General features: G+C 40.0%; 1 protein-coding gene across 1 annotated transcript in view; it reads right to left on the reverse strand.

The window, feature by feature from the left end:
• TOX (thymocyte selection associated high mobility group box) overlaps positions 1-14922 on the reverse strand; it is a 314252-nt gene that overhangs the window by 17098 nt on the left and 282232 nt on the right. The window lies entirely within an intron of this gene.

Raw genomic sequence — 14922 nt, forward strand, 5'->3', positions numbered from 1 at the left:
ATCCCCTTTTCCTCCTGCCCCCAATCCCTCCCAGCATCAGGGTCTTTTCCAATGAGTCAACTCTTTGCATGAGGTGGCCAAAGTACTGGAGTTTCAGCTTCAACATCAGTCCTTCCAAAGAAATCCCAGGGCTGATCTCTTTTAGAATGGACTGGTTGGATCTCCTTGCAGTCCAAGGGACTCTCAAGAGTATTCTCCAACACCACAGTTCAAAAGCATCAATTCTTCGGCGCTTAGCTTTCTTCATAGTCCAACTCTCACATCCATACATGACCACTGGAAAAACCATAGCCTTGACTAGACAGACCTTTCTTGGCAAAGTAATGTCTCTGCTTTTGAATATGCTATCTAGGTTGGTCATAACTTTCCTTCCAAGGAGTAAGCATCTTTTAATTTCATGGCTGCAGTCACCATCTGTAGTGATTTTGGAGCCCACCAAAATAAAGTTTTTCACTGTTTCCACTGTTTCCCCATCTATTTCCCATAAAGTGATAGAACCAGATGCCATGATCTTCATTTTCTGAATGTTGAGCTTTAAGCCAACCTTTGCACTCTCCTCATTCACATTGATCTAGAGGCTTTTTAGTTCCTCTTTACTTTCTGCCATAAGGGTGGTGTCATCTGCATATCTGAAGTTAGTGATATTTCTCCCGGCAATCTTGATTCCAGCTTGTGTATCTTCCAGCCCAGCATTTCTCATGATGTACTCTGCATATAAGTTAAATAAGCAGGGTGACAGTATACAGCCTTGACGTACTCCTTTTCCTATTTGGAACCAGTCTGTTGTTCCATGTCCAGTTCTAACTGTTGCTTCCTGACCTGCATATAGGTTTCTCAAGAGGCAGGTCAGGTGGTCTGGTATTCCCATTTCTTTCAGAATTTTCCACAGAGGTAGGTCAGGTGGTCTGGTATTCCCATCTCCTTCAGAATTTTCCACAGTTTATTGTGATCCACACAGTCAAAGGCTTTGGCATAGTCAATAAAGCAGAAATAGATGTTTTTCTGGAACTCTCTTGCTTTTTTGATGACCCAGCAGATGTTGGCAATTTGATCTCTGGTTCCTCTGCCTTTTCTAAAACCAGCCTGAACATCTGGAAGTTCATGGTTCACGTATTGCTGAAGCCTGGCTTGGAGAATTTTGAGCATTACTTTACTAGCGTGTGAGATGAGTGCAATTGTGCGGTAGTTTGAGCATTCTTTGGCATTGCCTTTTTGAGATTGGAATGAAAGCTGACTTTTCCAGTCCTGTGGCCACTGCTGAGTTTTCCAAATTTGCTGGCATATTGAGTGCAGCACTTTTATAGCATCATCTTTCAGGATTTGAAATAGCTCAACTGGAATTCTATCTCCTCCACTAGCTTTGTTCGTAGTGATGCTTTCTAAGGCCCACTTGACTTCACATTCCAGGATGTCTGGCTCTAGGTCAGTGATCACAGCATCGTGATTATCTGGGTCGTAAAGATCTTTTTTGTACAGTTTTTCTGTGTATTCTTGCCACCTCTTTTAAATATCTTCTGCTTCTGTTAGGTCCATACCATTTCTGTCCTTTATTGAGCCCACCTTTGCATGAAATGTTCCCTTGGTATCTCTAAGTTTCTTGAAAAGATCTCCAGCCTTTCCCATTCTATTGTTTTCCTCTATTTCTTTGCACTGATCACTGAAGAAGGCTTTCTTATCTCTCCTTGCTATTCTTTGGAACTCTGCATTCAAATGGATATGTCTTTCCTTTTCTCCTTTGCTTTTCACTTCCCTTGTTTTCACAGCTATTTGTTAGGCCTCCTCAGACAACCATTTTGCTTTTTTGCATTTCTTTTTCTTGGGGATGGTCTTGATTCCTGTCTCCTGTACAATGTCACGAACCTCCGTCCATAGTTCATCAGGCACTCTATCAGATTTAGTTCAACATTGTCCTTTACCATACATTATAAAAAGATTCCATCAACTCTGTAAGTTTTGGCTCAAACCAGAGACAAAATCTCCAACTTGATGTGTGACCTTGAAGTCATGAATCTGATTACTTATACTGAACATACCAGAACATACTTGTCCAAATGTTGTCTCTTTCCAGGCTGGGGCTTCCGAGCAGCTGTATGCTTATTTCAATAATGCTGCTTTTACTTGGAATAAATATCTGGGAACTTCCCTACAGGATTCTTCCCAGCACCCTTGAGATGCCGCTTTACATATCCTTAGCCAGCTCTCTGTCTTTGGGTGGTGAATTTGTTTTTTGGAAAGAGCTAATAGTCACTGGAAGCCAAGTCTGTGCGATGTACATGGGTGATACTTGAGAAAAAGAATGAGGTGTTAAAACAATGTTACAAGATTGATTTGCTAGTGGCTCATAATTTGCTGAGTACAGTTCTAAAAGAGAAGTTTCAAAAATCTTTTGAACTCTGGGGGCAATAATAAAATAAGTTTGTAGCCTCCCTAGGTGACACCTTTCAATGTAACACTCATTTTGGGAATATTAATTCTGGTCTATGTGGTAAAATGAAACTAGTTCCAATTGCTTTAAAGTTATACATTGTTTTTCAATCTGTTGAGACTTAGGTAGAGGAGTTTCTGAGTTAATGTAAAAACGGATTCCTTAAGCTTTACTTCTTGCCTGGAGAATCCCAGGGACGGGGGAGCCTGGTGGGCTGCCATCTGTGGGGTTGCACAGAGTCGGACACGACTGAAGCAACTTAGCATAGCATAGCATAGCATAGCATAGCAAGCTTTACTTAGATCAACTCCAAATGACCTTAAGTGAAAGTGAAAGTGAAATCGCTTAGTCGTGTTGGATTCTTTGGGACCCCATAGACTAGCCTACCAGGCTCCTCTGTCCATGGGATTTTCCAGGCAATAGTACTGGAGTGGATTGCCATTTCCTTCTCCAGGGGATCTTCCCAACCCAGGGCTTGAACTCAGGTCTCCTGCATTGTAGACAGACGCTTTAGCATCTGAGCCACCAGGGAAGTCCTCAAATGACCTTAAATAGCATGTAAAACCACTCCAGCCCAGAAGCCATAGGCTCCACAATGGCATATATTCTTAGTCCTCAGACTCTTTGAAGGCTTCCTCGATTAAAGGGTCATAAAGACCATTTCAATTAAGGAACCCACATAGGTGATTTTTAAAAATGTTTACATCATTTTTTATCTTTATAAAAGAATATATCTATGAAGCACATTTTTCTTATGTTAATGCCACTTAAAAATTTTCTTTATATCAAAGCAGCTGTGTAGACACCTGAATATGATCCAGCTAAATCCTGAATCAGACACAAAAGTTTCCTAGTTCTTTGTGCACCTATCAATAATGTTAAAAATAAACTTGATAATAATAATTGCTGGTATTTATTAAGTACTTTCCTGTGTTCAAGATGTCAAACCATGCAGTTTATATAAGAGTTTCCTATTTTATTTTTATGGAAAGCTAATGATGTGGGTCCCATTATCTACTATTTGATACACGAGTAAACCGAGACTTTAAATAGCTGAAAAACGGGCATAAAGGCAAGCAGTTAGGAAGTGAGAAATCTGGAATCTGAACCCAGATGGAGCTGCCCTGAGCGCCTGGGGATATTTCTGCCCTCTGAGGACTCTTTTTGTGCAACATTGGTGGTACCTCAGAGGTTCTTTAATGTTCCCCTTGGTGCCTGTGGAAGCACAGATGCTGAAGAAGCCTTCAAGATCTTCTCCAAAACCTACTTATAAACCTTTGCTTCCTGCTTTTAAATTTCTCATTGGAAAGAAATTGTTTGCCTAAACAATCTAAGAGTTTGGTAATGCTCCCTGTTCAGATTAAATTCCTCTAGGGTGACATGGTATCTCCATTCTTGTTCTGGAATCGCTGCCCATGCCTGACACCCGTCATGGGGTGAACATGCCCATCTTTCATGTCAAATCCACTCTTTTTGGCTACTATCTCCTGCCCTCTCTTTCAACCGCTTGGCGACTCTTTCCTCTGAAATCTCTCCAACTTCTCTCTTTATAGAGAGTAAAACTGAAAAGTTAGTTCATCCAGGTCTAATCCAGCCTGTGTCTGCAGCACCCAATGATCCCTTTCCTGTGACCCTCAATACGCATGTTTTTCCAGGGTAGAGTGGCCTGTCACCAAGCAGATCTAACTGCGGGAAGGTCTGTCACTGGTTCCACATGACCAGGCAAAGCATGCGTGCAGCTAAACAGCATGGCACAGAGGGGAGCTCCTCAAACATTCTGCAGGCCCCAGGGTCCTCTGAGGGTCTAGGGCCAGCCTCTGGTGGTGAGCAGCCTCTATCCCTCAACCCCAGCTTCATTTAACCAGAACAGCTTTAATCTTGGCTAGCTAATTTGTAAGAGTTGGCATAGAATTTTACTGAGGATAAGAGGTTGCAGGTCTAAAGATATAAAATTTGATAGTCACTCAGGGTAGAGAAAAGCCTACAAGCTTTGGAATGAGAGAGTGAGGGGTCTCAGCTGTCCCTCTGCAACTACCAGCCTCTCCTTGGTCTCTTAGATTTCAAGTCATATAGTCTCTGCCTAGAGACTGTGCAGAAAATGGGGCTAAATCTTACTTTGTAGGGTTATTGTGATGATGAATAGAAATATACGTAAAATACCAAGCACGGCATGTGTCACATAGTATCTACTTGATAGCAAGGTGCCATTTGTATTTTTGTTCCTGAAGAAAATTTGGTGTCCAGCTGGGAGTGTGTCTGTATTGTCATTTTCAAGTATGAAGGTCAGAATATGCTACTACAACTGAGTTTTTTTTTTTTTTTTTGGTTAACTTCAATTTTTGTCCAGGTCTGATGTCATGTTAACTAGTATGCTGGGTTAGATGGTATATAATTGATTTAAAAAAAATGTAATTGAGAGGAGAGGAACATTGTTAATCCTGTGACTCAGTCTCATGGGTGGAGCCAATGTTCATTGGCTGTTTCTATTTTTTGATTATGTTCTGTAAGAAGTAGCTAATTTTAGTGAGTATAGTTTCAAGCCTCTCAAGTATTATGGAATACTTTACTTTGACCTGCTGTGCTCATCGCTGGGCTCTCAGCACCGAGCCCTGTGCCTGATGTGGGGTTGGTGTCGTGCATCCCTGGCTCGTGTGCAGAGTAGGGCCTGGAGTGAGAGCACCGAGAAGTAGCCGACCTGATGCTGCTGCACATTAGCGAGGGCAAGAGCTGCTGGCCCAGGAATGCAAAGCCACGCTGGATGAAACAAATGCACTGCATAGAACATTGCTATCAAAATGTGCGTGAGTAAATCAAGGAGGGGTAAATCAAATTTGAGCATTCTTTGGCATTACCTTTCTTTGGGATTGGAATGAAAACTGACCTTTTCCAGTCCTGTGGCCACTGCTGAGTTTTCCAAATTTGCTGGCGTATTTAGTGCAGCACTTTCACAGCATCATCTTTTAGGATTTGAAATAGCTCACCTGGAAATCCATCACCTCCACTAGCTTTGTTCATAGTGATGCTTCCTAAGGCCCACTTGACTTCGCATTCCAGGATGTCTGGCTCTAGGTCAGTGATCACACCATTGTGATTATCTGAGTTGTGAAGATCTTTTTTTGTATAGCTCTTCTGTGTATTTTTGCCACCTCTTCTTAATATCTTCTGCTTCTGTTAGGTCCATACCATTTCTTTCCTTTATTGTGCCCATCTTTGCATGAAAAGTTCCCTTGGTATCTCTAATTTTTTTAAGAGGTCTCTAGTCTTTCCCATTCTATTGTTTTCCTCTATTTCTTTGCACTGATCACTAAGGAAGGCTTTCTTATCTCTCCTTGCTATTCTTTGAAACTCTGCATTCAAATGGGTATATCTTTCCTTTTCTCCTTTGTCTTTTGCTTCTCTTCTTTTCATTACTATTTGTAAGGTCTCCTCAGACAACCATTTTTCTTTTTTGCATTTCTTTTTCTTGGGGATGGTCTTCATCATTTGAAAAGACCCCGATGCTGGGAAAGATTGAAGGCAGGAGGAGAAGGGGATGACAGAGGATGAGATGGTTGCATGGCACCACCAAGTCAATGGGAGGCCTGGCATGCTGCAGTCCATGGGGTTGCAAAGAGTCGGACATGACTGAGTGACTGAACTGAACTGAAATCAAATTTGCCTCAACATTTTAGGAAAACGGACACTGAGTTTTGGCTAATACAGTATTTCACTGACAAAGGGACCATAGGAAACCACCAACAAACAAAAAGACAATCTATAGAATGGGAGAAAATATTTGCAAATGATGAAACTGATAAGGGGTTAATGTCCAAAATAAACAAACAGCTCATACAACTCAATGTCAAAAACCCAAACAATCCAATCAAAAAATGGGCAAAAATCTAAATAGATAGTTCTCCAAAGAAGACATACAAAATACTGATGAAAGAAATCAAAGAGGACACAGATAGATGGAGAAATATACCATGTTCATGGATTGGAAGAATCGATATAGTGAAAATGAGTATACTATCCAAAGCAATCTATAGATTCAATGCAATCCCTATCAAGCTACCAATGGTAATTTTCACAGAACTAGAACAAATAATTTCACAATTTGTATAGAAATACAAAAAACCTCAAATAGCCAAAGCAATCTTGAGAAAGAAGAGTGGAACAGGAGGAATCAACCTGCCTGACTTCAGGCTCTACTACAAAGGTACAGTCATCAAGACAGTATGATACTGGCACAAAGACAGAAATATAGATCAATGGAACAAAATAGAAAGCCCAGAGATAAATCCACACACCTATGGACACCTTATCTTTGACAAAGGAGGCAAGAATATACAATGGAGAAAAGACAATCTCTTTAACAAGTGGTGTTGGGAAAACTGGTCAACCGCTTGTAAAAGAATGAAACTAGAACACTTTCTAATGCCATACACAAAAATAAATGCAAAATGGATTAAAGATCTAAACGTAAGACCAGAAACTATAAAACTCCTAGAGGAAAACATAGGCAAAACACTCTCCGACATAAACCACAGCAGGATCCTCTATGACCCACCTCCCAGAGTAATGGAAATAAAAGCAAAAATAAACAAATGGGACCTAATTAAACTTAAAAGCTTTTGCACAACTATAAGCAAAGCGAAAAGACAGCCTTCAGAATGGGAAAAAAAAAATAGCAAATGAAGTAACTGACAAAGAACTAATCTCAAAAATATACAAGCAACTCCTGAAGCTCAATTCCAGAAAAACAAATAACCCAATCAAAAAATGGGCCTGTGGTGGATTCATTTCGATATTTGGCAAAACTAATACAATATTGTAAAGTTTAAAAATAAAATAAAAAAATTAAAAAAAAAAACAAAACCTGTAAGCATTAAAAAATTTCAAAAAAAAAAAAAAAGGGCCACAGAACCAAACAGACATTTCTCCAAAGAAGACATACAGATGGCTAACAAACACATGAAAAGATGCTCAACATCAGTCAATATTGCTGCTGCTGCTGCTAAGTTGCTTCGGTCGTGTCCGACTCTGTGCAACCCCATAGACGGAAGCCCACCAGGCTCCCCCGTCCCTGGGATTCTCCAGTCATTATTAGAGAAATGCAAATCAAAACCACAATGAGGTACCATGTCACGCCAGTCAGAATGCCTGCTATCCAAAAATCTACAAACAATAAATGCTGGAGAGGGTGTGGAGAAAAAGGAACGCTCTTACACTGTTGGTGGGAATGAAAACTAGTACAGCCACTATGGAGAACAGTGTGGAGATTCCTTAAAAACTGGAAATAGAACTGCCATATGACCCAGCAATCCCACTGCTGGGCATACACACAGAGGAAACCAGAATTGAAAGAGACACATGTACCCCAATGTTCATCGCAGCACTGTTTATAATAGCCAGGACATGGAAGCAACCTAGATGTCCATCAGCAGACGAATGGATAAGAAAGCTGTGGTACATATACACAATGGAATATTATTCAACCATTAAAAAGAATACATTTGAATCAGTTCTAATGAAGTGGATGAAACTGGAGCCTATCATACAGAGTGAAGTAAGCCAGAAAGAAAAACACCAATACAGTATACTAACACATATATATGGAATTTAGAAAGATGGTAATGATAACCCTGTATGCGAGATAGCAAAAGAGACACAGATGTATAGAACAGTCTTTTGGACTCTGTGGGAAAAGTCAAGGGAGGGATGATCTGAGAGAATAGCATTGAAACATGTATATTATCATATATGAAACAGATCACCAGTCTAGGTTTGATGCATGCACTGGGATGACCCTGAGGGATGGGATGGGAGGGAGTGGGAGGCAGGTTCAGGATAGGGAACACATGTAAATCCATGGCTGATTCATATCAATGTATGGCAAAAACCACTACAATATTGTAAAGTAATTAGCCTCCAACTAAAATAAATAAATTAAAATAAAAAACAAACAAAGAAGACATACAGATGGCCCATAGGCACATGAAAAGATGCTCAACATGGCTAATTATTATGGAGATGCAAATTAAAACCACAATGAAGTATCATCTCACATAAGTCAGAACGGCCATCATCAAAAAGTCTACAGATAATAAATTCTGGAGAGGGTGTGGAGAGAAGGGAATCCTCCTGACCTGTTGGTGGGAATGGAAATTGGTGCAGTCACTATGGGAAACAATGTGAAAGTTCCTTAAAAACTAAAAATAGAACCACCATACGATCCAGCAATCCTACTCCTGGGCATATATTTCGAAAAGATGAAAACTCTAATGAAAAAAGATACACATACCCCAATGTTCACAGCAGCATTATTTGCAAAAGCCAAGACACGGAAACAATCCAAAAGCCCATTAACAGATGAATGGTTTAAGAAGATGTGTATTCCATTACATATATATATATATATATATATATATATATATATATATACACACACACACACACACACACACATATATAAATGGAATAGTACTCAGCTACAAAAAGAATGAAAGATTGCCATTTGCAGTAGCATGGATGGAACTAGAGAGTATCATACTAAGTGAAATACGTCAGAAAAAGACAAATATTGTATGATATCACTTATAAGTGGAATCTAAAAAAAATGAAATGGTTCTATATACAAAACAAATACTCACAAACATAGCAAACAAACTTTGGGGAAAGGGAGTGGGGGTTAAGGGTATAAATTACAAGTATGAGAATGATAGATACAAACTACTATACATTAAATAGATAAGCAGCAGGGATTTACTATATAAAGTGGAACTATATTTAATATCTTGCAATAACCTATAATGGGTTTCCCTGGTGGCTCAGTGGTAAAGAATCTGCCTGCCAGTGCAGGAGAGGTGGGTTCAATCCCTGGGTTGGGCACTTCTCCTGGAGAAGGAAATGACAACCCACTCCAGGTTTTTTGGCCTGGAGAATCACATGGACAGAGGATTCTGGTAGGCTACAGTCCATGGGGATCTCAGAGAGTCAGACACAATTGAGTGATTGAACAATAACAACCTATAATAGAAAATAATCTGAGAAATATACATAATTGAATCACTTTGCTATACACCTGAAGCTAACACAATATTGTACATAGACTGTGCTTTACGTGAGCTGAGAAGAGAGAATGTAGGTGTTACACTTGACTTGTTGGGCAGGGCATGTTTCAGGGAAGCAGGTGAGGTGCACAGTTAGGACCTGGGAAGAGAATGGCCCAGCATGAGGACTGATGGAGGCAGGTCAAGTGCTGGGCTTGGGCAATTGCTACCTATGTAATACTTTTCCTCTTTTGTGAAATGTTAATAATCGGGCCTACTTTGAGGAGTAAGATATGGGAGGTGAGGGAAGTCATTCACATAAAGTTATCTTTTTTTTTTCCTTTAATTTTTTATTTTGTATTAGGGTATATAGCTGGGTAACAATGATGTGATTGTTTCAGGTGGACAGCAAAGGGATTCAGCCACACATATACATGTATCCACTCTCCCCCAAACTTCCCTCCCATCCAGACTGCCACATGACATTGAGTAGAGTTCCCTGTGCAGTAGGCCCTTGCTGGCTATACATTTTAAATGTAGCATTGTATACATATTGATCCCAAACTCTCTAACTATCCCTTCCCTCTATCCTTCCCCTGGCAACTATAAATTCATTCTCTAAGTCTATGAGTCTCTTTCTGTTTTGTAAGCTCATTTCTTTTTAGATTCCACATAGAAGGGATGCCACGTTATCCCTTATAATATAAATCCAATCAAGCCATCCCCTACTGGAACCCACTCAGTGCTGTCCCTTTGTACAGAGTATGAAACCCAGCTCCTTTCACTGACTTGCAGGGCCTGTGTGACTTGGACACTAACCATCTTCCCAGCCCAGCTTCATCTCAAACCACCCTCCCCTGTTTACTCAGCTCCAGCCTCACCGACTTCCTTAGTCTGAGGAGGTATTTTTGACCCTCGAGCCTGCCTGTGCTGCCCTGCTTGACCAGCTGTCCTGGGCGCTCTGTGTCTTGTGAGCTCCTGTCGTCCCTTGTCTCAGCTCCAGTGTCACATCTGCAGAGGGCTCAGTAGACCATTCTGGTAGATGCCTTCCTTTATTTCCCAGTAGGCTTTGATTCACCAAGATCTCAGTCATTTATGAACTTGTATTTTCACTAGTGATCTCCCTGAACAAAAGAAAACTAAGTGCGTGGGATGCACCTGCCCATTTTCCCGTGTCCAGGTGTCGTCTAAGCCTGGCCCAGTGCTTGGCACAGACTATGTGCCCAAGGAAATTTACCAAATGATCACATGAATGAATGAATGGGAAAGACAGAGCTTGGCTGGCACACTGTAGTTACTTGGAATTGTGACTGTTATTATCATGTAGCGTTTTATGACTGTGCATGTGGATCTTAGCTCTTTCAAAATAGAGAAAAAATTTATAACTTATTAAAAAAATAGGAAATATATATGTAAATATGAATGGCTGTTATTTTCCTTGTGATAATTTTAAATGGAAAAGCAATAGGTTTTTACATAAGCTTCTGCATGCAATCAGTGGATAGGCTGGTAAATTTTCTGTGAGTGCATGCAAGGTTATACTGCAAATAGCCCATTCATATCCAACACCAGACGGCCATTTTTCTAACCTGGAGAAGGTGTTTATAACTTTTCTTCAATTTGTATACATATTGATACAATAGATAGTTGTACATAAATAGACATTCACCAGCTCCAGCAAAATTCCTGCTGCCAAAGAGAAGAAAAACGTCAGAGTAAGCTGTAAAGAAAGTGCTTGGTTTTTTAAATGTAGAAATGGCAATTCACAGCATTTATTCAAATTGCCACGTACTGAGGGTTGCAACTCCGAGAATGAATAGTAAGAAAAGTTGCAGCTAAGAGCAAATCTGAGAACTCTTGTTTTGAAAGTAAAGGCTTAGTCAGTACTATAGCATTCTGGCAATCTCCATAATATTAACTAGAGCGTTTTGTATTGGGACCAAGACTTTATGTATTGATTTTCTTGTATGTAAAATGTCCTGACTAAAACTTCTCTTTAAAATGCTCAAGAAGAAACTTACCTTGGATGAAACAAGAAGAATTCACATGCCCCCTTACGTAAGAAAGGCAATGCCAAAGAATGCTCAAACTACCGCACAATTGCACTCATCTCACACACTAGTAAAGTAATGCTCAAAATTCTCCAAGCCAGGCTTCAGCAATACGTGAACCATGAACTTCCAGATGTTCAAGCTGGTTTTAGAAAAGGCAGAGAAACCAGAGATCAAATTGCCAACATCTGCTGGATCATCGAAAAAGCAAGAGAGTTCCAGAAAAACATCTATTTCTGCTTTATTGACTATGCCAAAGCCTTTGACTATGTGGATCGCAATAAACTGTGGAAAATTCTGAAAGAGATGGGAATACCAGACCACCTGATCTGCCTCTTGAGAAACCTATATGCAGGTCAGGAAGCAACAGTTAGAACTGGACATGGAACAACAGACTGGTTCCAAATAGGAAAAGGAGTACGTCAAGGCTGTATATTGTCACCCTGCTTATTTAACTTATATGCAGAGTATATAAGTTAATGAGAAACGCTGGCTGGAAGAAGCACAAGCTGGAATCAAGATTGCTGGGAGAAATATCAATAACCTCAGATATGCAGATGACACCACCCTCATGGCAGAAAGCGAAAAAGAACCCAAAAATCTCTTGATAAAAGTGAAAGAGGAGAGTGAAAAAGTTGGCTTAAAGCTCAACATTCAGAAAACTAAGATCATGGCATCCGGTCCCATCACTTCATGGGAAATAAATGGGGAAACAGTGGAAACAGTGGCTGTATTTATTTTTCTGGGTTCCAAAATCACTGCAGATGGTGATTGTTGCCATGAAATTAAAAGATGCTTGCTCCTTGGAAGGAAAGTTATGACCAAACTAGACAGCATATTAAAAAGCAGAGACATTACTCTGTCAACAAAGTTCTAGTCAAAGCTATGGTTTTTCCAGGAGTCATGTATGGATGTGAGAGTTGGACTATAAAGAAAGCTGAGCGCCGAAGAATTGATGCTTTTGAACTGTGGTGTTGGAGATGACTCCTGAGAGTTCCTTGGACAGCAGGGAGATCCAACCAGTCCATCCTAAAGGAGATCAGTCCTGGGTGTTCATTGGAAGGACTGATGTTGAAGCTGAAACTCCAATACTTTGGCCACCTAATGCGAAGAGCTGACTCATTTGAAAAGACCCTGATGCTGAGAAAGATTGAGGGTAGGAGGAGAAGGGGACGACAGAGGATGAGATGGTTGGATGGCATCACCGACTCAATGGACATGAGTTTGGGTAAACTCTGGGAGTTGGTGATGGACAGGGAGGCCTGGTGTGCTGCGATTCATGGGGTTGCAGAGTCGGACACAACTGAGTGACTGAACTGAACTTACATCTTGGGTATATTAATCTGCATGATACCAAGTGACTATATAACCCAATTTTTGGATGGATTTATTAGGCTGGTGCAAAAGTAACTGAGGTTTTGAAATTTGCCATTTGATATTGGAATACATTCTTAAGTAAATGTGGTTATGTTATACATTATTTTAATGCACATTTCTCACTTTATGTTTTTTGCTAATGAGTTAATTACTTTCTGTTTATTTTATATTTATTCTAGATTATAGAAATGATGTTAGACAAAAAGCAAATTCGAGTGTTTTTTTTAATTTGAGTTCAAAATGGATCGTAAAACAGCGGAGACAACTAGCAACATCAACAACGAATTTTACCCAGGAACTGCTAATGAACATACAGTGCAGTGGTGGTTCAAGAAGTTTTGCAAAGGAGGGGAGGGTCTTGAAGATGACCACAGTGGCCTGCCACTAGAAGTTGGCAACAAGCAGTTGAGAGGATCATCGAAGCTGATCCTGTTACAACTACACGAGAAGTTGCCCAAGAACTCAATGTCAACCATTGTATCATCATTTGGCATTTGAAACAAACTGGACAGGTAAAAAAGGTCAATAAGTGGGTGCTTCATGAGCTGACCACAAGGCAAAAAAATCATTTTAAAGTGAAATCTTCTCTTATTCTATGCAAAAACAATGAACAGTTTCTCCATTGGATTGTGATGTGCAATAAAAAGTGGATTTTATATGACAGCTGGTGATGACCAACTGAGTGCTGGACAGAGAAGATGCTCCAAAGCACTTCCCAAAGTCAAACTTTCACCCAAAGAAGGTTATGGTCACTGTTTGGTGGACTGTTGCCAGTCTCATCCACTACAACTTTCTGAATCCTGACAAAATCATTACATCTGAGAAGTATGCTCAGCAAATCAATGAGATGCACTGAAAATGGCAACATCTGCAGCAGGTTAACAGAATGGACCCAATTCTTCTCTACGACAATGCCCGACTGCACATCACACAACCAATGCTTCAAAAGTGAACGAACTGGGCTACGACGTTTTGCCTCATCCGCCTTATTCCCCTGAGTTCTCATGACTACCATTTCTTCAGGCATCTCAACAACTTTTTGTCAGGAAAACAACTTCCACAACCAGCAGGAGGCGGAAAATGCATTCCAAGAGTTTTTGAATCCCGAAACATGCCCTTTTATGCTACAGGAATAAACAAACTTATTTCTCTTTGGCAAAAATGTGTTGACGGTAATGGTTAATATTTTGATTAACACAGATGTGTTTGAGCCTAGTTATAATAATTTAAAATTCATGGTCCAAAACTACAATTACTTTTATACCAACCTAGTAGTATTGGACCAATCAAACCCTAAATATTCATTAGAAGGACTGATGTTGAAGCTGAAGTTCCAATACTTTGGCCACCTGATGCAAAGAGCTGACTCGCTGGAAAAGACCCTAATGGTGGGAAAGACTGAGGGCAAGAGGAGAAGGGGACAATGGATGATTAGATAGCATCAGTGACTCAATGGGCATGAGTTTGAGCAAACTTTGGGAGATAATGAAGGACAGGAGGCCTGGTGTGCTACAGTTCAAGGGGTCATAAAGAGTCAGACACAACTGAGCAACTGAACAACAACAAATAGTATTTTGCACCTTGTTTTTCTGCTATAACTTTACATACATGCTATGAATTCTTTAATTATACAGAAATTTGTAATGGTATCAGCAGAAAATACAAATAGCTTTGAAAGGATTTAGAAAAATTAGAAAGTGTAAGATCCATAGTGAGGTAATACAAATAAGGCAGGAATTTTAAGGTTAAATAATAAATATTCAGTTTTCCCACAATGTCATACTTTAGAAGTGGAACAGGTTGTGTGAGACCAACAGAGCTGAAATTTCTTATGCATTTGTATTTTGTGGTCCTTTTTCTTCTGCACATCATATATTCAGTATGCATATTCCCCAAGGAAAACTAACTTACATAATTACTTTAGAGTTGTTGGAAGGGGAGTGGGTATTTGTGGATAAAAGAAAGTATTTTTCGTGGGTGAATGGACTAAAGTCCAGAGCCTCACCCAATGCTGAGCCAAATACCAGCCACATCTGGA

The sequence above is a fragment of the Bubalus kerabau genome, chromosome 14 (genome assembly GCF_029407905.1).
Source record: "Bubalus kerabau isolate K-KA32 ecotype Philippines breed swamp buffalo chromosome 14, PCC_UOA_SB_1v2, whole genome shotgun sequence".
Taxonomy (NCBI): domain Eukaryota; kingdom Metazoa; phylum Chordata; class Mammalia; order Artiodactyla; family Bovidae; genus Bubalus; species Bubalus kerabau.